This window comes from Pecten maximus, chromosome 3 (genome assembly GCF_902652985.1).
Source record: "Pecten maximus chromosome 3, xPecMax1.1, whole genome shotgun sequence".
NCBI lineage: Eukaryota > Metazoa > Mollusca > Bivalvia > Pectinida > Pectinidae > Pecten > Pecten maximus.
In genome coordinates, this window is record NC_047017.1 from 18313929 (window position 1) to 18335731 (window position 21803).

The window sequence follows — 21803 nt, forward strand, 5'->3', positions numbered from 1 at the left end:
ATCAGATTATTAAATCTACTGTATTAAAATCTATTGTCAAAGTCTCCCCACGACGGTTTGATTCCCAGATAAGTCAGGATATATGGAAGTTATGATATCAGAAATTATAACGATCTGGTTATTATGGGGTATATCAAGTGTCGGTGGTGGCGGAAGTGTAATACATTGGTGGTGGTTGTTGCGAAAGTGTAATATCATTGTGGGGGTTGTGGCGGAAATGTTATACATTGGTGGTGGTTGTGGCGGAAGTGTAATACATTGGTGGTGGTTGTGGCGGAAGTGTAATATCATTGTGGGGGTTGTGGCGGAAGTGTAATACATTGGTGGTGGGTGTTGTTGCGAAAGTGTAATATCATTGGTGGTGGTTGTTGCGAAAGTGTAATATCATTGGTGGTGGGGGTTGTGGCGGAAGTGTAATATCATTGTGGGGGTTGTGGCGGAAGTGTCATATCATTGGTGGGGGTTGTGGCGGAAGTATAATGCATTTGTGGTGTTGGTTGTGGCGGAAGTGTAACATCATTGTGGGGGTGGTTGCGGAAGTGTCATATCATTGGTGGGGGTTGTGGCGGAAGTATAATGCATTTGTGGTGTTGGTTGTGGCGGAAGTGTAACATCATTGTGGGGGTGGTTGCGGAAGTGTAATATCATTGGTGGGGGTTGTGGCGGAAGTATAATGCATTTGTGGTGTTGGTTGTGGCGGAAGTGTAATATCATTGTGGGGGTTGTGGCGGAAGTGTAATACATTGGTGGTGGGGGTTGTGGCGGAAGTGTAATATCATTGGTGGGGGTTGTGGCGGAAGTGTTATATCATTGGTGGGGGTTGTGGCGGAAGTGTAATACATTGGTGGTGTTGGTTGTGGCGGAAGTGTAATATCATTGGTGGGGGTTGTGGCGGAAGTATAACATCATTGTGGGGGTGGTTGCGGAAGTGTAATATCATTGGTGGTGTTGGTTATGGCGGAAGTGTAATACATTGGTTGGGGTTGTGGCGGAAGTGTAATATCATTGGTGGAGGTTGTGTCGAAAGTGTAATATCATTGGTGGAGGTTGTGACAGAAGTGCAATATCATAGGTGGTGTTGGTTGTGGCGGAAGTGTAATATCATTGGTGGTGTTGGTTGTTGCGGAAGTGTAATACATTGGTTGAGGTTGTGGCGGAAGTGTAATATCATTGGTGGAGGTTATGTCGAAAGTGTAATATCATTGGTGGAGGTTGTGACAGAAGTGCAATATCATAGGTGGTGTTGGTTGTTGCGGAAGTGTAATATCATTGGTGGTGTTGGTTGTTGCGGAAGTGTAATATCATTGGTTTGAGGTTGTGTCGAAAGTGTAATATCATTGGTAGGTGTTGTGGCGGAAGTATAATATTTTTTGTGGGGGTTGTGGCGGAAGTGTAATATCATTGGTGGAGGTTGTGTCGAAAGTGTAATATCATTGGTAGGTGTTGTGGCGGAAGTATAATATCTTTGGTGGGGGTTTTGGCGGAAGTGTAATATCATTGGTGGTGGGGGTTGTGGCGGAAGTTTGATACATTGGTGGTTGTGGTGGCGGAAGTGTAATATCATCGGTAATGGTTTTGGCGGAAGTGTAATATCATTGGTGGTGTTGGTTTTGTCGAAAGTGTAATATCATTGGTGCTGGTTGTGTCGAAAGTGTAATATATTGGTGGGGGTTGGGGCGGAAGTGCAATATCATCGGTAGTGGTTTTGGCGGAAATGTAATATTAATGGTGGTAGTTGTGGCGGAAGTGTTGTATTATTGGTGGCGGTGGTGGCTGAACTGTAATATTGATGGTGGTGGTTTTTGTGGTGACGGGAATGAACATTGGCGACGGTGGTGACGGGAATTTAACGTTGGTGGTAGTAGTGGTGGTGACGGGAATTTAACATTGGTTGTAGTAGGGTGGTGACAGGAATTTAACATTGGTTGTAGTAGGGTGGTGACAGGAATTTAACATTGGTTGTAGTAGGGTGGTGACAGGAATTTAACATTGGTTGCGGAAGAGTTGATGGTGATATCGAGAAAAAAAATCGACGACTACTTAAAATTATATTGTTGGTTTATTTATAATTATTTATAATGCTATACTGTTACATTCAGACAAAAATCATGTTTTTAATCTCATATACAGAAGATGGTCACTTATCTTCAACGATTCCTTTAATTGACATATAGAGCTTCGCTCGATGGTCAAAAGAGATTTTATTTGTCACTCTATGCTGCAAACATAGAACCGGATACGTATATAACATATAGAATGGTCATTGTTTGTTGTTCTGTGTTGATAATTATGAAGTTAGCGCGGTGAGTGCATGACGTTTTTATATGATCTTCGGAAAAAGGTTTCCTGATAGGAAATCTTGAACAAAGTCTTGAACTTGCATCCACGTTACAAAAGGTTGTCGAATACAAAATGTTCAATATATTTTAATATCTAATTGAAGAAAGGTCAATCTTCTCTGTTACATATACTATTTCAATGAGTCGGCGTATCGTTTTCATTTCGTAGAGCGTCTAAATAGTATCCACTACATATTTTAGATTTTTATCTCAATAACTATTGACTTATTATCGGACAATGAAGATCTTTCATATCAAGCAAAGTAAGATATCTCAACGAATGTGCAAACAATTAATGAAGGCCAGTGATGTCATAAAATTTATCTTATCAAATAGGAGACGGAGGCAATTTGTATGTGTGCTCTGTAAATATATCAATACATTGTATGTACAGTTATTGGCCAAAAGTAAGTTCCCCAAATTGAATCATATTACATGTACAATGTATATAATTTTACAGCATAAACATTTTTTCATAGAATTTTCCTGAATTTGTTGATATGCCGATTTTAACAAAAAACTTTTTTTTTTTAAATTGCACGCTTAACGATATTGGTTCAACTTTCCATTTCATAATATTTTAAAAGTCATTTACAACATAAACTTTTACAATGACATTTTGACGTTACTTTGATAGGCGTATGAAGGAACATGACTGATGCCGCGGAAATTTGGTTTTTAGACAATTTTGACTTGCAACAGTTGTCCCTGTAAATCAGTGAGTAAACTCACATATCTTTCTTCAACACACAAAAGCATTTCTGTATGATTCTTTTGTCGTACAAAAAGATATATATTTCAAAAATAGCTTGTGCATGGCCCGGAATATATATATGTATTGATATTTTGGTATAAGGTTACAACACTGATTTTCATGCGGGAGAGAGTTAGTCAATTGTAGATCACGATGAATCTATATATTACTTTTTGAATGTATTGTCTTTCAAGACTAAAAGCGGGTTTCGTGTTATGCTTAAGTATATTTAAGAAAAAGTGAAAATAGAATTTTTACTTTCAAGAGAAAATGGCATGGTAAGAACACTTTTTTTCTTTTCTTTGTTTTTTGTTTTGTTTTGTTATTTGTTTTTTTGTTTGTTTGTATGTTTTTGTTTGTTCGTTTTTTGTTTGTTTTTAGTCATACGAAATCTTGAAAGTGCATAACCACTCAAGGACTAATTCTATTTTTTCATTAAAATATTTTCTGTTTTACACCAGCATTTGGTTTGGTTTATTTTGTTTAACGTTCAATTAACACCAGCAATAAACACAATAGAAACATTCACTAGAATATCAATGTCCAATAAGAATCATCCTTTATCCCGGCTAGATCAAACCCTAACGTTACAGTAGACTATACCTGGTAGACTGTTCTAATGATATTTTCTAGAAATGTGGGGGTTATCAGAAAAAAAAACTATTCAAAAAAGTATTAAGACTGTTTAACCAAGAAACCATGACACAACAATGAACGCTGTTGTGTTACAGTAGCCTAAGCTAACTTCAGATTCCGGAAGACAAATTATTTCTAGAACGGTCAATTTATGTGTCAACAAGAGTGAGCTCCCTTTGCAGCGTTTAATCCCTTTACATAACATGCGTAAGACTATTTTAAGATATTTGAAAACGTAGCTTTTTGAAATATAGAAAAATCTCAAACTGACGCAAACAAAAGAAGTAAGAAAAGACTGAAATCAGTCCTTAGGCCGTAAATACTTTAAAATATCCCGTCGCACCGCGCACGGAGTAACCTTTAACCTCACGTTACACATGCATCCGGGCATTGATAATGGTTACACGCTGAAAGGCTTGAATCCTCATACAGCACTCGTGGACAACGCATGCTTGTGATGCTTTGACAGCCCTCAAATGAGTCCAGAAATTCGTTGAATCAAATATAAGACAAAGGTAAGGTTGTTGTTTTACGTGATGTTGATATTAAGTTGCACTGCAATCCCTAATTTACCTTTTAATTGCTACCTACCGGTGAAAATCCATAGACGCAACGTGTTTGTGAAGGCCGCATGTTCTTACATTTCATTGGATTATCGTTGTTTATGTTATCCAATGAAATAAAAATACCCAACCACTGCCTCTTTTGTAACTTGTTAGCTCATTAACGGTCATTTTCTGTCATCAACGTTGTGTATATTTTATTGGTTTGATTGGTATAATTCTAATTTATACAAATGTTACCCACGTGTATGCTAACCTGTTAGCAGACGAATTTTTAGTTGGTGACGTATACGTTTAACGTATGCCAGCTGATTTATGAACACATCGTGTTCTTCTTCATTTCAAATGATCAAATCATTCCAAATGATGTTGATTTCATATTGCTGTGTTGTATGTGTTATCTAAGTTTACTTCCTGAATTTGTATCGATGTCTTGCCTGACCTCGCATATTTAGCAATCTCTCCCATGGAAAATTCCCCATGCTGACGCAACTTAGCTAACACAGAAGGGTATTTCTCAATACCTACTTGGTCTAGAATGTAAAAACAAAATGTTTTGCATCAGAATTAAGATTTTATAAATAAAAGTATGTACATTTGTACTATACTGTAACCTTATTTCATTGTATGCCTTCGAAGCATAAGCATGGTATGTATATATATATGTATTCTGTACTAGATTATAAATATGGTGTCACTGTGACTCTGAATGCACTAGAGCTTATCTGACAGTGACAACTTAACTGCATTTTCATATATATTTGTTAGACATTTTATAGTTGTTTTATCTGTTGTATGTGGACAGGCCTACCATCATCACCCCCCTTCCTCTTCCTGCAATGCATATTACAATATAATATCAGTCACAGGGAACTTGCTTGCAACATGATTTGTTTATAAATAAGATGTTTTTCATAATGCTGTTAACATATTAACTCGAAAGAAATATTGTTGCAGTAGATATATATGGTACATATAATTTTATGTCATCATGTACAAATTATTGCTATCCTGCTATAGTGTAAAAATATTATATTATTATTGCAGTGTTAGTAATTAAGTTATACTGAATCAGTAAATTAGGATTTCCCTATTAATTATTAATGACAATTTGTTATCATGATGACAACCAGGGTTTTATAGTTGAAACCATTTAACATTTATGCATGTAAAAAGTCATAAACGCATTTAAAATAAATGGTAGAAACCACATGATCACTCATTATTCTACCTATAGTTATCACAGCTACCTATATATCTGCATATTTAAAAGCATTCGGGATGTAGACAATTTTAGAAAGATATAAGATTGAATTTATCATGGCTTTCTGTGTTTTGTCATCTGATGTTTAATGTGAAGTTAATGACACAAAATGGCAGCCACATCTAGCAGTAAATGAAAATGTCCAAGTTTGGTTCCAAATGACAAAACTGCATGATGATGTTTCTAAAAAGCGATAAAATTCATGTTGACACATTGTATGAGTAGTGACGTCATTGAATAACATATATTGTCTTTTCTGATAACACAGGCTCAAGATGTGGTAAAATATCAGATGATTTGTTAAAAATTTAAAACATTACCTGGTAAATGAAAAAAACTAAATATTAAATATTTTCTCTTTTATTTTTCTGTTACCTCCCTTGGCTCATGAAAATAGTGATGAGAAATTTAATATTTTCATAGGAAAGATCTTTTTTTAATATGCCAGACCTCAGGAATTGAATTGTTTTCTTGTTTTGTGACCTGCTCATGTACTGTAAAGAATTAAAATTCTCAAAATAAATAAGAGAAAAACAAAAGATGATGCCTCATTACCTTATAATTTGTTGTAATATATCTAAAGGATATGTTCATGGCATTGTACTGTTTGAAGAATCAAACTTGATTTATGAGTCTTCTAAATATTTGGTGTTCCAGTTGGATTGATATTTTCAGCAGTGATAAACAAGCTGATTTTTTTTTTTTTTGTGGCAATGATTGTACAAAGGCACACAAACCTTGCTAACAGATAACATTGATTTTTAGCCACCAAGCAAGAGATTGTGATGGACCATCAGAAAACAGCTATAAATGAATACTGTGGAATCAATGTCATGATAATTCTAGGTCTAGAAAATCAATTTTCATTGTGTCAAAGTTTTTGATTATCTTTTTGTCACCATTGATTCTGTTTCCATGAAGTGACATAATTTGAGTTATATAAATGCCACAATTAAAGAAATTCATTCAAAATTATCTCTCCTTCGTCAATCGTTGATTATTATATTGATTTCGTTTGTCAACACAGCATTTTCATAATTCTTAATTAATAATATCATATCACTTGGTTAGTTGGTTTTCAATAAGGTTAAATGTGGCCCGATTTGGACCATCTGAGAATGACCAATGTTGGCCTACAGTAAATGAAGAGCTTGCTTGATGTGTCCAAATACTATCTGAAAAGAAAAAAGTGTAAGAGGAAAGTCAACATGCATCCATCAGGCATTGAATTGCTTATCTTAGCCACAAAGAGTAAAGACAAACATATCTTCATCAACTTGTGAACTTACCACATATTTTACTATTTTGCATGGGAAGTTTATGCGGATTTTTCAGTTTAATGGTTCGTTGACCTTTTTAAACTAGGTAATCTACCAGGTACCAGCTTAGCTTAGCTGACCTAAGGCAAAACCTAATCTACCTACTAATCTGGAATATGTAACATGGGAAATTCACCAGCTTACATAAGTTGTAACCTTTGTAATTTGGTAACATGATATTTTAATCCATACTAATAGGATAGGAACATTATTGTAATATCTTTTACTAAAACAGAATTTTTTGACAGGATGAATGCTTTTTGTCATTTTTTTCATTTGTTAAGAGTAAATTGTTATGAAAATATATTCCAAATAATACTGATTATGTATTTTCCAAGATTTGAAGCTGAACAGCAGAACAAAATATATGCAGTGTTGTCTTGTATTAAAGAAATGTAAATTGGGACATTTCCATACTTAAAGGAAAGCAATGGAATGATTTAGGACCAGATTCTTTAGTATCTTGGATATTTTCTAAAAAAAATCAATTTTAACACAAATTCCTAGCCATGCTATTTGTAAATATTAAAGTGATGAATTGAGGAGGCAGGATTCTTTGTGAAACGTCATCAGTTTTGCAAGTGATTGTGTTATAGCACACATGATGTGCCTTTTTAATGGCCATATTAAGCAAAACACTGTACAACATTTTTATGTCTTAAATTAGCTATTTTAAATCCTCTTTATCTTTTTCAGAGAATGTGATCAATGTAGCTATTAAAGCGTTTTGCTTGTTCTTGAAGTAATAGCTCTTTCAAAGAATGTACATTTATTTAAAGAATTTGGTTATTGTTAATTATTTAAATGAAGAATGAAATGCAAGCTCTACATAAGTGATCAGTATTTAATGTTTTGAAGATAGATTAAATGATTACCATGATTGTACGATGGTCTAGTGGTGTGATGTAGGGCTATGTGTCTGAAGGGTCGCTACTTTGAGTACCAGCATGGACATTGTGTTGTGTCCTTGAACAATTAAAGTCTGCCTTTTTGGATATATCTGTGTTTAAATCAGTCAGGGACACTTTGCCTCATTGTGACTCAGCTGTAAATAAGAACATGGTAGGGCAGTGCAAGAAATGTTATATAATATATATAAGCTGTTAGTGCCAAAATGGCAGCTCTGGCTGTCTGCTTCTCAGGAAGTTGAGAAAGACATTGGCTGCATGGTTGCTTAAGGCCCAATAACCACAAATAATTTGTGAACAGCTACGAGATGGCTATGTGATTAAGCTGTATACAGAGCTCCAGTGTGAAGATTTCTTTGAAATAGTAGAATGCAAACCTGTTACTCCAACAACACATTCATATTTCTTTTAGCCAAATTCTTAGAGAAGTTGTAATAAAATCTTGAGAAACCTTTATATATATATATGTAGACCCACTAGCCTTAATGTACAGTAACATTAATCTATTAAATTTATATTTAGGAGCTTTTCACTTGTGTATGTCTTTTGTACAATACTTGCCACCTCCACTTGACCTGACCAAATGACAAAGATGAATGTTGAAATAGTTTGTCGAATTAGCGATATGGGTAGCTGAAGGTTTGCCAAACTTGTAATTTGCGATAACTATATATATATATAGTGACTAAAAATATATATGAGTATATAATTCACACTCTGGCTTTGTCAGAGTCAAGAAGTCAAGTTTACCTGAGGTCTACCTAAAGAAAGTGTTAAACTGATATATCTGACCAGGACGGGTTACACTCCAATTTATATCACTATACCTCACAGGTATTCCACTACCTGTGTCAGCATATGTATGCATGATAACATGGAATAGGTAGATCAGTGCCTCAAGGGGGAAGGACAGGTGAGAGGGTATATCAGAATTTAACAAATTTGAATTACAAATATTCCCAAAGCAAGATTGTTAGGCATGTCACAACTAACTGATGGCTGAACATTTTCATATTGATCACTTATGATCAACTGTTGATCGTGATAAAGATATTGAATTCTGTGTCAAGAGATTTCACCCCGGCCCAGGTTGACAGTTCAAGAAAGGGGCTGCTGATTGGCCAATTGTTCTCCATCTTTATCAAATAGGTCACCAGCTTATTTATAATCCAGCTCTATCAGTATGTGATTTTTGCACTTGAAGTCGAGGTCAATGGTATGGTCCCAAGGGTAGAGTTTGAAATAGCTTGCCATTGTGGAGTTATAATGATGACCGATATGGGAGGATGGCTGCTCTCCAATGCTCGGTGACAATCTGTCCAGCAAGTAGGTAGGCAACCTGTAATCAAGGCTTCTTATTTCACAATTCATAATGGCGAGTCAGTTGTACAGTTGAATATGCTTATTGTTTTCTTGTTTGTGAAAGAAGCCCAATTTGCATCCTCAGGCTGAGAATCAGCTGGTTAACATCAAAATTATGATGAATTATTATCCCTACAGCGATCTCTTTTCCTAGGTTCTCTGTTCATTAATACGGCTTGTCATACTTTTTTCATTTGTTGGAATATGAGTTATAACAAGCATTATTGTGCCAGTGCCCTAATGAACCAGCCCCCCTTAAATAACAGTACTATTATGAATGATACATTATTGTGCAGTGATGGATTATACCCTTTCAAGGTTCAGTGAACCTTACATTAGGATGACAGACACCTTATATAATTACTTTGTACCTGGACCAAGCAACAGTATTTTTGTGTTGAGGTCTACATCCTAAAAAATAGCTGCATGCATATAGTTAGGCATTTATTGCCATTAAAAGGTTGCTATGCACATGTGCATGTACAGACTTAAGATTGCTTGACTTTGTGATGTAAAACCTTTAAGGTCAGAGGTTAAATTATGGTTAGGGTAGCCGTTAACGGATATATATTTTATTTGGCCTTTTATATAGTTTAATACATTACTCTAGCTTAAGAGTACATTGACCTATCTGTTGTATTAACCCGAGTTTCATTCATGACTTAGTGACTACCATATATCATTGCAGCATCTCCCTCTATATGGGGTGGTGGTGGTGATGGTGGTAGAATGTTATTACATAACATTTATTACTGAATAATTAGAATTTATTACTGAATAATAAGATGTATCTATATATATATAAATGGTAAATTGGTTTGGCATACCTTTCTATGGTGCTGGCAATTTGCTTATAATTGAGGTTATATTGGTTTAGAATTGCTTTTCACCGAGATTTATGACTGTCCAGACTTGTAGAGCATAATACTACAGATGTGTATAGTGTATACAAATCTATTGGCAGATTTGGAAAAATAAATAGTAATGAAAATTTTTAACAGCCATGATGCAATATATTTCTTGCCTGAACATAGTTGGGGGCACAGGGGCTTGGCACGATTTTCCAAATGATAGTCTATATATATATGTATATAGTATCAAGGGTAGTAACTACAAAGAGGGGGAAGACGAACGTATTTAAAAAAAAAATAATTTGTCGTATTCTGCGGGTCAAAAATCTTAGTGACACATACATTACCTTAAAGAAAAATGTTTCATCTTTCCAATGAGTGTTCGATGAACAAAATTGGCCAAGTATTAACCAAGTTATGACCTGACGAATTCGGAAATAGATGCTGAAATGGCTAGGTCGGAATCTCCCTGTCCGGTTGAATAGTCGCCTCGCCTCTAATGGGTACCTCAATAACCATTCAGAAATCGAAAAATCGACGCTTGCAGCGGTAAACAGTAACCATAACTATGTCAATATAGGATGTCAGTTGGTTATGTTATCCGTCATGTGCCGTAGCCAATTCCATATTACATCACCGAGCTTACCGTCTTCAAAAAGAACGGCCATCTTTCCCTAACCTTTCGTGACTTTGTTTATGTCGTCACAGTGGTCGTACAGCCAAGAAGCGTTCCGAATGAAGGGAAAGATGGCCGTTCTTTTTGAAGACGGTAAGCTCGGTGATGTAATATGGAATTGGCTACGGCACATGACGGATAACATAACCAACCGACATCCTATATTGACATAGTTATGGTTACTGTATACCGCTGCAAGCGTCGATTTTTCGATTTCTGAATGGTTATTGAGGTACCCATTAGAGGCGAGGCGACTATTCAACCGGACAGGGAGATTCCGACCTAGCCATTTCAGCATCTATTTCCGAATTCGTCAGGTCATAACTTGGATATTACTTGGCCAATTTTGTTCATCCAACACTCATTGGAAAGATAAAACATTTCTCTTTAAGGTTATGTATGTGTCACTAAGATTTTTGACCCGCAGAATACGACAAATTATTTTTTTTTAAATACGTTCGTCTTCCCTCTCTTTGTAGTTACTACCCTTGATACTATATACATATATATATAGACTATCATTTGGAAAATCGTGCCAAGCCCCTGTGGTTGGGGGAGTGGAGTTTCAAGCTATGTAACAACAATGATGATTATATTCATTTACAATTTCATACCGAAAAGTCGATAGTTTTTTTTGTTTTATAATTTGTCATTGATGTATTTATTTCTAAAGGGAATCAGTGTAAAAACTAGATTTCTGTACAAGATCAAGTGTATAGGATCAATACATTCCTGTCAAGAAGTAAAGATGTTTTTTAAATAAATATCATTGTATTAGTAAAAACTAAAAAGTCTGCCATTTTGGATAAATCTGTGTGTTGATTCAGCATCAGGGACAACCAAAAACTGTAAAATAATGAATCTCTACAGTCCAACCTGTCTATAAAGATCCCAAAAAATTAGCATTGCGTCACAATTCAATCTCAAGTAATAGTGTTACCCTCAACTTTGAAACTTCTATTTTTGGTGTGACTTTTAGCCAAGCCCATACAGAGATCCTGTTGGATTATGTGATTTGTGCGTAATTGTTTGGTTAACCAATATCATAGAAATATGCAGGTATCTTTACTGCACCTAAGTTGTTATTTCTGCACTCTCATCTCTGTATCCTGTTAGTTGTTGTCATGGTGATACTTTCAAAAAGTTTGTTTGATTTATTGATCTCATACAGGAACAGCAGTCTAATTAATTTTAATGTTTCAAGGATGGAGTTTTGTGTGTGGGTGGACTCATTAAAATGCTGGATATATTTGAATATGAAAGCATGCATATTAGTTAAATTTTTTGTCAATGTATTTTTGAAATTTGAATTTTTACTCGGTTTCTCTCCTAAAATCTTTTAACATTTTCAGCTAAATTTTTACCTTCTGCTAAGTTGATCCCAACATTAAATAGAGGCATTGCATGTTAGTTATGTTGTACATGTATAATAATCAAGTTTGCATCTACTGGTTTTATTTATATTTATTTTTCATCAGATGGTAGACTGATCAAATCGTCTTTTTTCCATGGTCCATCTGTCTGTCGTTCGCCTGAAAGCAATCTTATTACCACTATTTCAAGAATTGCTCATTGGATCTTTTCTAAACTTTATATGTTGGTTCCCCTTTGTCCCTAGTTGTGCATCTTTCTTGAGACTGATTGTAAGAAATTATTAAAAAGAGAAAAAGAACTTTCAATGGCTTGGTCCAAATTAGCTCTGTGATCTAAATTTATATAATATTTTTTCCATTTTGTTTGACTAGACACGATAAAACTGAATGGTTTGAAGTGTAGATATTAAAGTGACAGTACGAGAAATGAGTAATTATCACTTGTAGCCTTAACTCATTTCCTGATTCGGTACATAAGGAAGCATTTGACTATTATGTCACGGCCGAGTAACTAATGCATCATAAGATATACATAATTATCATCTGTTGGAAAATTCTGTAAAGAAATTATTTATCATAACTTTATATTTGGAGATATTTGCCCACACATCATAGACTCAGTTCTGTATAATTTGTAAGGGACTGTCAGAAGGAAGGGAGATAATCAATCTGCCCTGACCTTTTCAACTTAAGGTACATTATGTTGTACTAGTGTATGACTTTGGTTAAAGTATACAGAAAAAGTTCCTGATGTTGATTAAGTTATATATACCAGGAAACCTAAACAACACATTTAATTCACAAATGGGATGGGATAGATTGATTTGACAATAAATACTGGGGGAAAGAGATGATCACCCTGGCCAGTAAAGGGTAGCAGAGGTCATATTTTAATTATAGGATTGACGTATCTGCCTAACTAGAAAGTACAGTTCTTTTGGGCTGTTTCTCTTGATTTGTGTTAGGATCCATAGATTGGATTGAGTTTGCATTCTATCTTGACGCGGTATATTGCAGACGATTGATCGTCTACTCGCTAGCTCACCTAACCTCCGATGGCATTTTCAAGTTGGGCTGAGTATTGATTTGGCATTTGTCAGTGTAATAAGCCACTGGAAAACAAAAACTGAACAAAAAATTCTTTTACAAGCACCAGTTTACAAAAATAGAAAGCAGTGTTCTGTCAATATATCTTTATCAAATTTAGTTAACATTATATGCCTGCCTATGTTGTAAATGAGCTGTGGACCTCAGGCTTTGCTGCAGGAGGTCAACACTCCACAACAAATCTCCAAATTGGGTATAGGTTTGACATTTCTGTGATTAGATAGTGGGTAGATGTGGCAAGAAATCTATACAGCAAACCTGAGGACCTGATAGTTTATAGTGTTTGAAATTCCTGTAAAGTGCCTGCCTTTCATTTTTAATGGAGCACTGGCCTTTGTTGCCGATACTTAAAGTTACATAATTAGTATTTTTATAGAGAATATTACTTTGAGAACCTGTATCTTGAACTTCATCATGGACAGTGGTCACGGAACCTTGTCCATGTTTATATGCAAATTTTTATTGTGTAATATTATATGTGATTTTGATGAAAGTGCAGGAAGGACGAGTCTTGTCAATCAATAAATGTAAAGAAAATTAATTACCTTTAGTTCTCACATGGTGCTAACTGAGAGACATTAATATCTTTCCATTGTCCGAGGCATGTCCTATGCACATCCCTCAGTAATATATGACCCCTTGTACCCCACCACTGATCATGACCACATGTTCTGGCTCTTTAAATATTTTGTAAATAGGGTTACTTTTGACAAATTTTAATGCCCTGCCATGAAGTGGTCCTCCATCGTGTTCATGTCTCATTGTCCATTAATTAAGAAATTTCGCCAAATTTGCCATTAACTCAATAGTAGTGATAGTATGCTGATATTTTGCATGAAAGTTATTTTGGGATAAAACAATTGCAGTGCATTTAAATTTAAAATAAAATCAAATTTTCTTGTACCTTTTAACTAAATGTTAAAACATGTCAAAACAGGAACAGGGGCATATACATGTTCACAAGCACTCCAGGTTGATAATTATTGTGATTATTTCAGTCAAAGTCAGAAATCTCAGTGCCATGCTTACCTTATTCAAGAGTCAGATTTTGAGTCTATTATGGTGTAATGGTTCTTTGATAGATTTGTGGAACTTTCTGTACTTACGTAATATATTTTGCTTTGGCAAATAGGGAACTAGAATTATTTCTATCATGTATTTTTAGAGATGTGGATATTTTTATAATGTTAATCTAGTGCTGGAGACCAACAGAGAAAATAAACCAGATTTTTATAGTCATCTAGATAAAAATCTGATAGTGTTTATACCCCTGAGTCAGTAATTTGTCCTCGAGTTTTTGTTAAAGGTTTATTTCCTTATTCAATATTATATATTCCCAGGTTTTCATCAGAATATTGAATCAATTGAAATGCGAAGTAACCTTTACATGTATAGAATATGTTGAGCCTTGGAATATGCATAATTGGTGCAAATGTGATTGGCAAACAAATTTGATTTAAATGATCTGTCAGAGTGACGTCTGAATGTTAATTTAATCGATATGTTAGATTTTATCATATGCTCCACAGTTGAAAATCAGCTAGAAGAATACGTAGGAATATTCAAGTAGATCATTATAAGTTGTTTGAAATTGCAGTTCATTTAAAATTATATTCCTGACATAAGTATTAATGCGGTTGCTTGTAACAATTAGTGAAGGCAGATTGTCAGGACTTGGTATAATACATGTACATTATTAATACAGCTATCGCTGCAATAACAACATGATATGCAAGTGTAACAGAAATGACTTTATTATAGCCACACAATGTCCGTTGACTATAAATCATCGTGGATGCTGTTAATCAAATGGAAATGTTTTTAAAATGTTTGTATCATAGCCTAACAGTGTTCAATATACTGCAGCAGGGCTATGCCTAACAGTTCTCCAGGGACATGCATGCATCTTCGAATGGAAGAGCATTTATTGCCCTTTGTATATTGCGAGTATACTAACTATCCTACAGAGGAATTAATAAGACAAATTAGTACCCTTTAGTCATTCTAAATGCTATATATCATGCAGAAGGTGTAATTGGTTTAAAACACCCTGTATGGATTGAATACACTCAATTTTTTGTCCCCTACTGGTGAAACCAGGGACTATAGATTTCCTCCCCATCTGTCAGTCAGTCCATCCACTCAGTTTTCCACACTTTTTTCAGCCATGCTTAATGGTATTGGTAAAAGTTGGTATGTAACTTCGGTAAGAATAGCAACAGATCAAGTTCAAGTTTCAGGGTTTTGGGGTCAAGGTCAAGGCCACTTACTATTTTTAGTGAGGGCCGGTAGGGGACATGTATTGTTTTAGCAATACCAGCATGCTTGTTGTATCTATGTATTGTATAGCCATTCAACATAATATATAATTTTGGCCATTTGAATGTCTATATGGATTAATCAAAATCAAATTTTGTCATTCTAATTGATATGGTATATCTGTTCTATAGGTGTAATGAATTAATGTCCCAGATTTTTGTGTTGTTTAGACGCTCATGGATTAATAAGTCACAATCTTTGGGCAAGTTTAGTTATCAGGTATTGACTGAGCTAGATACAGTAGGATATGGCTATTGTAGGTCATGTTTACTCTGTTAAGTATGGGAGGAAGTCTGCACTTGTTAGGTTGACAGATTCCCAGGTATGGTGGCTCTTGGTAGGCAGACTACACCTGCAGATCCCAACACTATAGTATAGAACCATTACTGGTTACCCAGATCCCACACTATAGTATAGAACCATTACCGGTTACCCAGATCCCACACTATAGTATAGAACCATTACCGGTTACCCAGATCCCACACTATAGTATAGAACCATTACCGGTTACCCAGATCCCACACTAGAGTATAGAACCATTACCGGTTACCCAGATCCCACACTATAGTATAGAACCATTACCGGTTACCCAGATCCCACACTATAGTATAGAACCATTACCGGTTACCCAGATCCCACACTATAGTATAGAACCATTACCGGTTACCCAGATCCCACACTAGAGTATAGAACCATTACCGGTTACCCAGATCCCACACTATAGTATAGAACCATTACTGGTTACCCAGATCCCACACTATAGTATAGAACCATTACCGGTTACCCAGATCCCACACTATAGTATAGAACCATTACCGGTTACCCAGATCCCACACTATAGTATAGAACCATTACCGGTTACCCAGATCCCACACTATAGTATAGAACCATTACCTGTTACCCAGATCCCACACTATAGTATAGAACCATTACCGGTTACCCAGATCCCACACTAGAGTATAGGACCATTACTGGTTACCCAGATCCCACACTATAGTATAGAACCATTACCGGTTACCCAGATCCCACACTATAGTATAGAACCATTACTGGTTACCCAGATCCCACACTATAGTATAGAACCATTACCGGTTACCCAGATCCCACACTATAGTATAGAACCATTACTGGTTACCCAGATCCCACACTATAGTATAGAACCATTACCGGTTACCCAGATCCCACACTAGAGTATAGAACCATTACTGGTTACCCAGATCCCACACTATAGTATAGAACCATTACCGGTTACCCAGATCCCACACTAGAGTATAGAACCATTACCGGTTACCCAGATCCCACACTATAGTATAGAACCATTACTGGTTACCCAGATCCCACACTAGAGTATAGAACCATTACCGGTTACCCAGATCCCACACTATAGTATAGAACCATTACCGGTTACCCAGATCCCACACTATAGTATAGAACCATTACCGGTTACCCAGATCCCACACTATAGTATAGAACCATTACCGGTTACCCAGAGACCCCCACATGAAATGTTAGGAAAACTTTTTTGGGGGATTATATTCAGGAGGAAGTATAATCAGGTTATTATTTATAAGAACTTCCGATAAATGTACTGTAGTTCATGAGGCGATCAAGCTAACCTTCTCATTGGAAATCTCTTGCTGTGCATTGAATAATATTACCGGCTAAATTGGTTATCAAATCGCACCTTCTGCACATCCTAACTTCATTCTCTTTTTGGTGGAAAATTTTGTGAAAATCAGTTTGATTAGCTCTTTCAGACAGCAAGAGTTTGCATTACAGATAAGATTTGTAACTTATGGAGACGATGTCAGAGTAACAAAAGTGATGATTGAGAAAAAAAAAAGGATCTGATGGATCAGATAAGGAATTGTCATTCAGAACAGATTTTGATGTGGCTAGTAGATTCAAACTGTACACCATAGTCTATTTTTCTGTCTTTATGAAAAGTAAAACTCTGTGTTAATTAAGTCATTATTCCATTTGGTTCTTCATTTGCCAGTCTGATGCTATAATTAAAACACATACTGTGTGAGTTACGAAACATCCTAAACCCTGGTCTGCAAAATCCTTGCATCAATAATCAAATATATTTTTTCTGTGTATTTGGAATTGTATTATTTTTGGTATTTTGTCACTTATTGAATCTGTGATTTTGTAAGAGTAGCCTCCCTTGTAAACATCAACATAATCTGGTGAATTCTTATCTTTCTTTACAGCTTTGTGTACATTACTATTGTCATTTATCAGATAATATGCAAGTTTGTTACTGTAGAATTCTTCAAAAATAGGAATATATGGCAGTATTTTTTCTGTACTTCTGCTGAAAATCTTATTGGAATTCTGATAAAGTATTTTTTTTCAAAACCAGGAAATCTCCCAGAATTTTTTTTTACCAATCTATACAGTATTGCAAGCCAGAAACTAATCGTACGGTATCAGAACGAATGATAGATCTTTTAAAGGGAAGTAACTCTAAGGTCTGAAAACTGCTTTATCATCAGTTATATAAGGGAGATGTCCGAGGAGAATAATGAAAACAAACAATATTCTGGAGGCACAATTATAATTCACAATTATAATTAGCATAGGGTACATATACATGCATTATGTGTGTACATGATGTTTGTACTGAGATAACCTGCAATGATATAATTACCTGATATACATTTATAATTTAATTTGTAATGTCAGATGATATCATTGTACAAAGTTCATACCATCACCATTGGTAAATTTTTGGGTTACAGTTAAAAAAAAAAAGTTGGACTATCACGGAAATGTAATGTTAAATCTACTGTCCTGATAACTGATGAGCCGATTCAGGATGATGTCAGTCTGCTGAATCTGGACGTAAATGGTAGCCTGCATATTATATACATAATGGGTGAGGTTCGTGAATAATTTCTGAATCGTAATATACTGATAGCGATAGGCACTAGAGCTGTTTAAATGTACATAAATTAGTACGTATGTGTAATTAACATTCTGGCTATCTTAATTTGTAGGCAAAACTTCTGTGTAAATCCAGACAGATCTCAAATGATTACAATAAGCTAAAGGAGAATAAAGCTGAAAAAACGTCAAACATGGCAACAGACACAATTTTTCTTGTCTTTTTTAATTATGGCTCGTATATCAGCTCATACATAAATCTAGGTTATTATATGTCTTACGCATTTATACCTTTTCTGACCTCATCATAAATCTCCATGACAGCTAGCCAGAGACTGTTGAAATATTCATATTTTGTTTAAAGATTAAACCGCCCATGTTACACTATCATAAAATCAGCTTTTCATAAATGACATTTTACTCCAGATGTATAACTGCTACTACTACAACTGCTGTTTGCATGCTAGGACTATGTTTAGTGAATGAACAGCTGGAATTTTCCCACATTAGGCTTAAAGTTTAAGGTAATATGATACGGCTGCTGCTGCTGCTTCTGGTGTACCATCACCTCTTTTTTGTAGATAAACATAGAGTGCAAAGTCATACAGTGCATAGGTTTTTAAGTGCATTGCGATAAAATATTTTTCTATTTTCAAAGTTTTAATAATTTATAATGTAATTTATTGAATTTGATGTTTGTTTCATTAAATATACCAGGGTATGTACTGGTATATTTGAATTACATCCTTTACTATGTCATGAACTGTGGACACGATATATAGGACAAATTCATACTCGTAGTATTGTTCGATCATTCAAACGTGATTGTGTGTTTGTGTGTTTGTGGACTTGCTATTGTGACATCGGGTGGTTTGTGCTGTCCTGAGTGAGGTTAAGTAAACAGTCCAGTTGAAAGTGTTTATGTGTATTTACTAACAGGACGACTTCCGTAGAGTGAGTACACGTCATAAACTATCTGTCCTTATATAGTTCAGCAACTAACAAGTCTGAATATTTAAGTACCGGTTAGCAAGTATTTTTTTATAAAGTGACAAAAATCATTAAAGCTTGTCCAGGTAGTTTTACACTGGATGACACACCACACATACGTGCCACAGCTCTAAATCTTTGTGTGTTTGGGGAAGACTTTTCACTTTGTGGATTAGTATCCTATTAACTGTTGATAGATACCAAAAACTACTGCTTGTACGTATACACGGTTCCAGCCAACATGCAATGAATGCAGTTTGCGTCATTGAGCATGTGTTTTATCACGGGGAGGCCTCTTTTGATGCGTGTGAACCTGACGTCAAGACACTACAGCTGAGTACTATTGAGCCAGAAATAGCTTCACTCCGCCAGAGCCATGCTGGACTGCTATACTTAGATGAAGGAGTGGGATTGCTTGTAATCAATTTATGTAAAAACGGAGGAATTTCTGAGCTCACACTGGCAAAGAATGGAATCGTAGCATCATAGCATACGTAAAAAGGTTAATATTACTGGAGTATATGATAGATAATGTGGACAGATGCTATGGATATTCTGACTTTCTAGTGGCTAGCTAGCAGGTAAGGTCGGATACGGTACAGGATACGGTACAGGATACAGTGTGGGCTGTGATTTCTCTCATACTATCTTGTTTATAAATGACACTTTATGACTACAACTGTATACATGTACATGATTGACATTTTCAACATGCTGGCTTTTAGTATCCAATTTGATAACTGATTGCTATTGGGCGCTAAAAAGGTGTGTATTGATTTTATATAAGTGACAACTCAGCAGTAGGGATCTGTTAGCTCTAAAGACAAACTTCAGGTAAATCAAGTAGAAAGATATTGATCTAGCTATACATTAATTGTGGGTGTTTCTTGTTGTCACTAAGAAAGTTTATTCTGATGATAATCAATACTGTGAGAAATTCATGGCTGTAAAATGTACGTGAAGAGATGTAGCCTGCAACGTTTAAATTGTTATTCCATTACCTATTGATTGTTTTATTTCACTAACCATTTACTGGAAAAAGAAATTAACTTCCTTTGAAAATTTATTTTTCTGCCTCGCTTGGCATTTCATGTGGTATTGACTTGTCATTAATACTCATTTATTCTATGTGTTTAGCTCAGTTTAATGTTCCCTGGTAGAATTAATCTATTTGCAAATTTGGATACAGCAATGATTGGTATTCATGAGTTAATTTGAAGGCATGCTCCCCCATTCCTGGCCAGACTTGGGTTTTGTATCAGCTGTTTTTGTCTTCGCCACATAAATCTTCTCAATCCCTTGCTGCAATGCCAAGTCTTATCAAGACCAGGTCCTTCAGTATAAGTAATTGCACGGTAAGCTACCTGTGTTTTAAATTTACTGGCTAACCTCAAGGACACAATCTAAGGGCCAGTTTGGTATAATTACCTTGACAATCTGTACATGTGAATACATGCTTCGCACCAAAAAGTACTTATATTATAACACTTCTGCTTATAGTACTTCCTTGGAGGAAATGTGCAGGGCACCTGGTGGTTCCTCACTCCTCGTATGGATCTCATCTGTCAGGTAGCTTATCAAAGTCTCCACCGTGTGGCCATCTTAGATCAACATCAGATACTGTGGTATGCTTAAGACATACCTGTAGTCCCACATCTTCACTCTTACAGCTTCATTCCTTAAGTGTTTTCTCCGTAAATATTTACCGCAAATGAGATTTTGTCTTTTCCGAGACAATTTATCACCAGAAAAGTACATTTTGTGGATATAGCTTTAAAAGTGTTAATATCTTTTTAAAGAAATCAGTTATTGTTCATGCAGACAGTCATATTCAGGTTTCATGATATTTGACACACAGACACATGATACCTAGGTTATACATACTACTGGGGTAGTCTATAGATACTGTCTTGACATGTGACAATTAAATTTTAATTACCGCAAACTTTAATAGTAAATCTTCAATTCAAATTTAATGATGCATTTTAAACTGTTGGGATTTAAAAAAATGAACCCTGTCCTAATTTAGCTAGGAGTACAGGCATTTATACCTGTTCAACTTGTATCACATTTACTTCATATGTATCAGGAAATTAATGTTCATATCATTGCGAATGCTATATTTGAGATAATGATATGCAAATGTTTAATCTGTTTTTTAATGGCAATTGAAAGGACAACAGGCTTCTATATCAATTCTAATCACAGAAGTTGTAAATACATTTATAGACATTATTGTCAGTGCCATACATTTTATTCAGAGATTAAGTTGTATAAGTCAATTTATATATTCACAAATTAATTACCATCCCAAAAAAATCTATGGATGATGAAATTAAGCATGCAGTGTCATTTGACTACAGAATTAGATTGACGTCATTTATACTGCCGTTTTACTATAGAGGAATGTCATGGTTAGGTAATTCATTGTAAATCCCTTGTCGTAATAG

General features: G+C 35.3%; 1 protein-coding gene across 3 annotated transcripts in view; it reads left to right on the forward strand.

The window, feature by feature from the left end:
• Positions 1 to 4118: 4118 nt before the first annotated feature.
• The window catches only part of LOC117323436 (estrogen-related receptor gamma-like), a 92123-nt gene continuing 74438 nt past the window's right edge, over positions 4119 to 21803 (forward strand). The window contains exon 1 of one of the 3 annotated variants that reach the window (XM_033878669.1): positions 4119 to 4244. The gene's annotated coding sequence lies outside the window, so the exon portion shown is untranslated. Of the gene's footprint in view, positions 4245 to 19290; positions 19935 to 21803 lie in introns of those variants that run through there. The other 2 variants (XM_033878671.1, XM_033878672.1) reach the window with 2 other exon arrangements.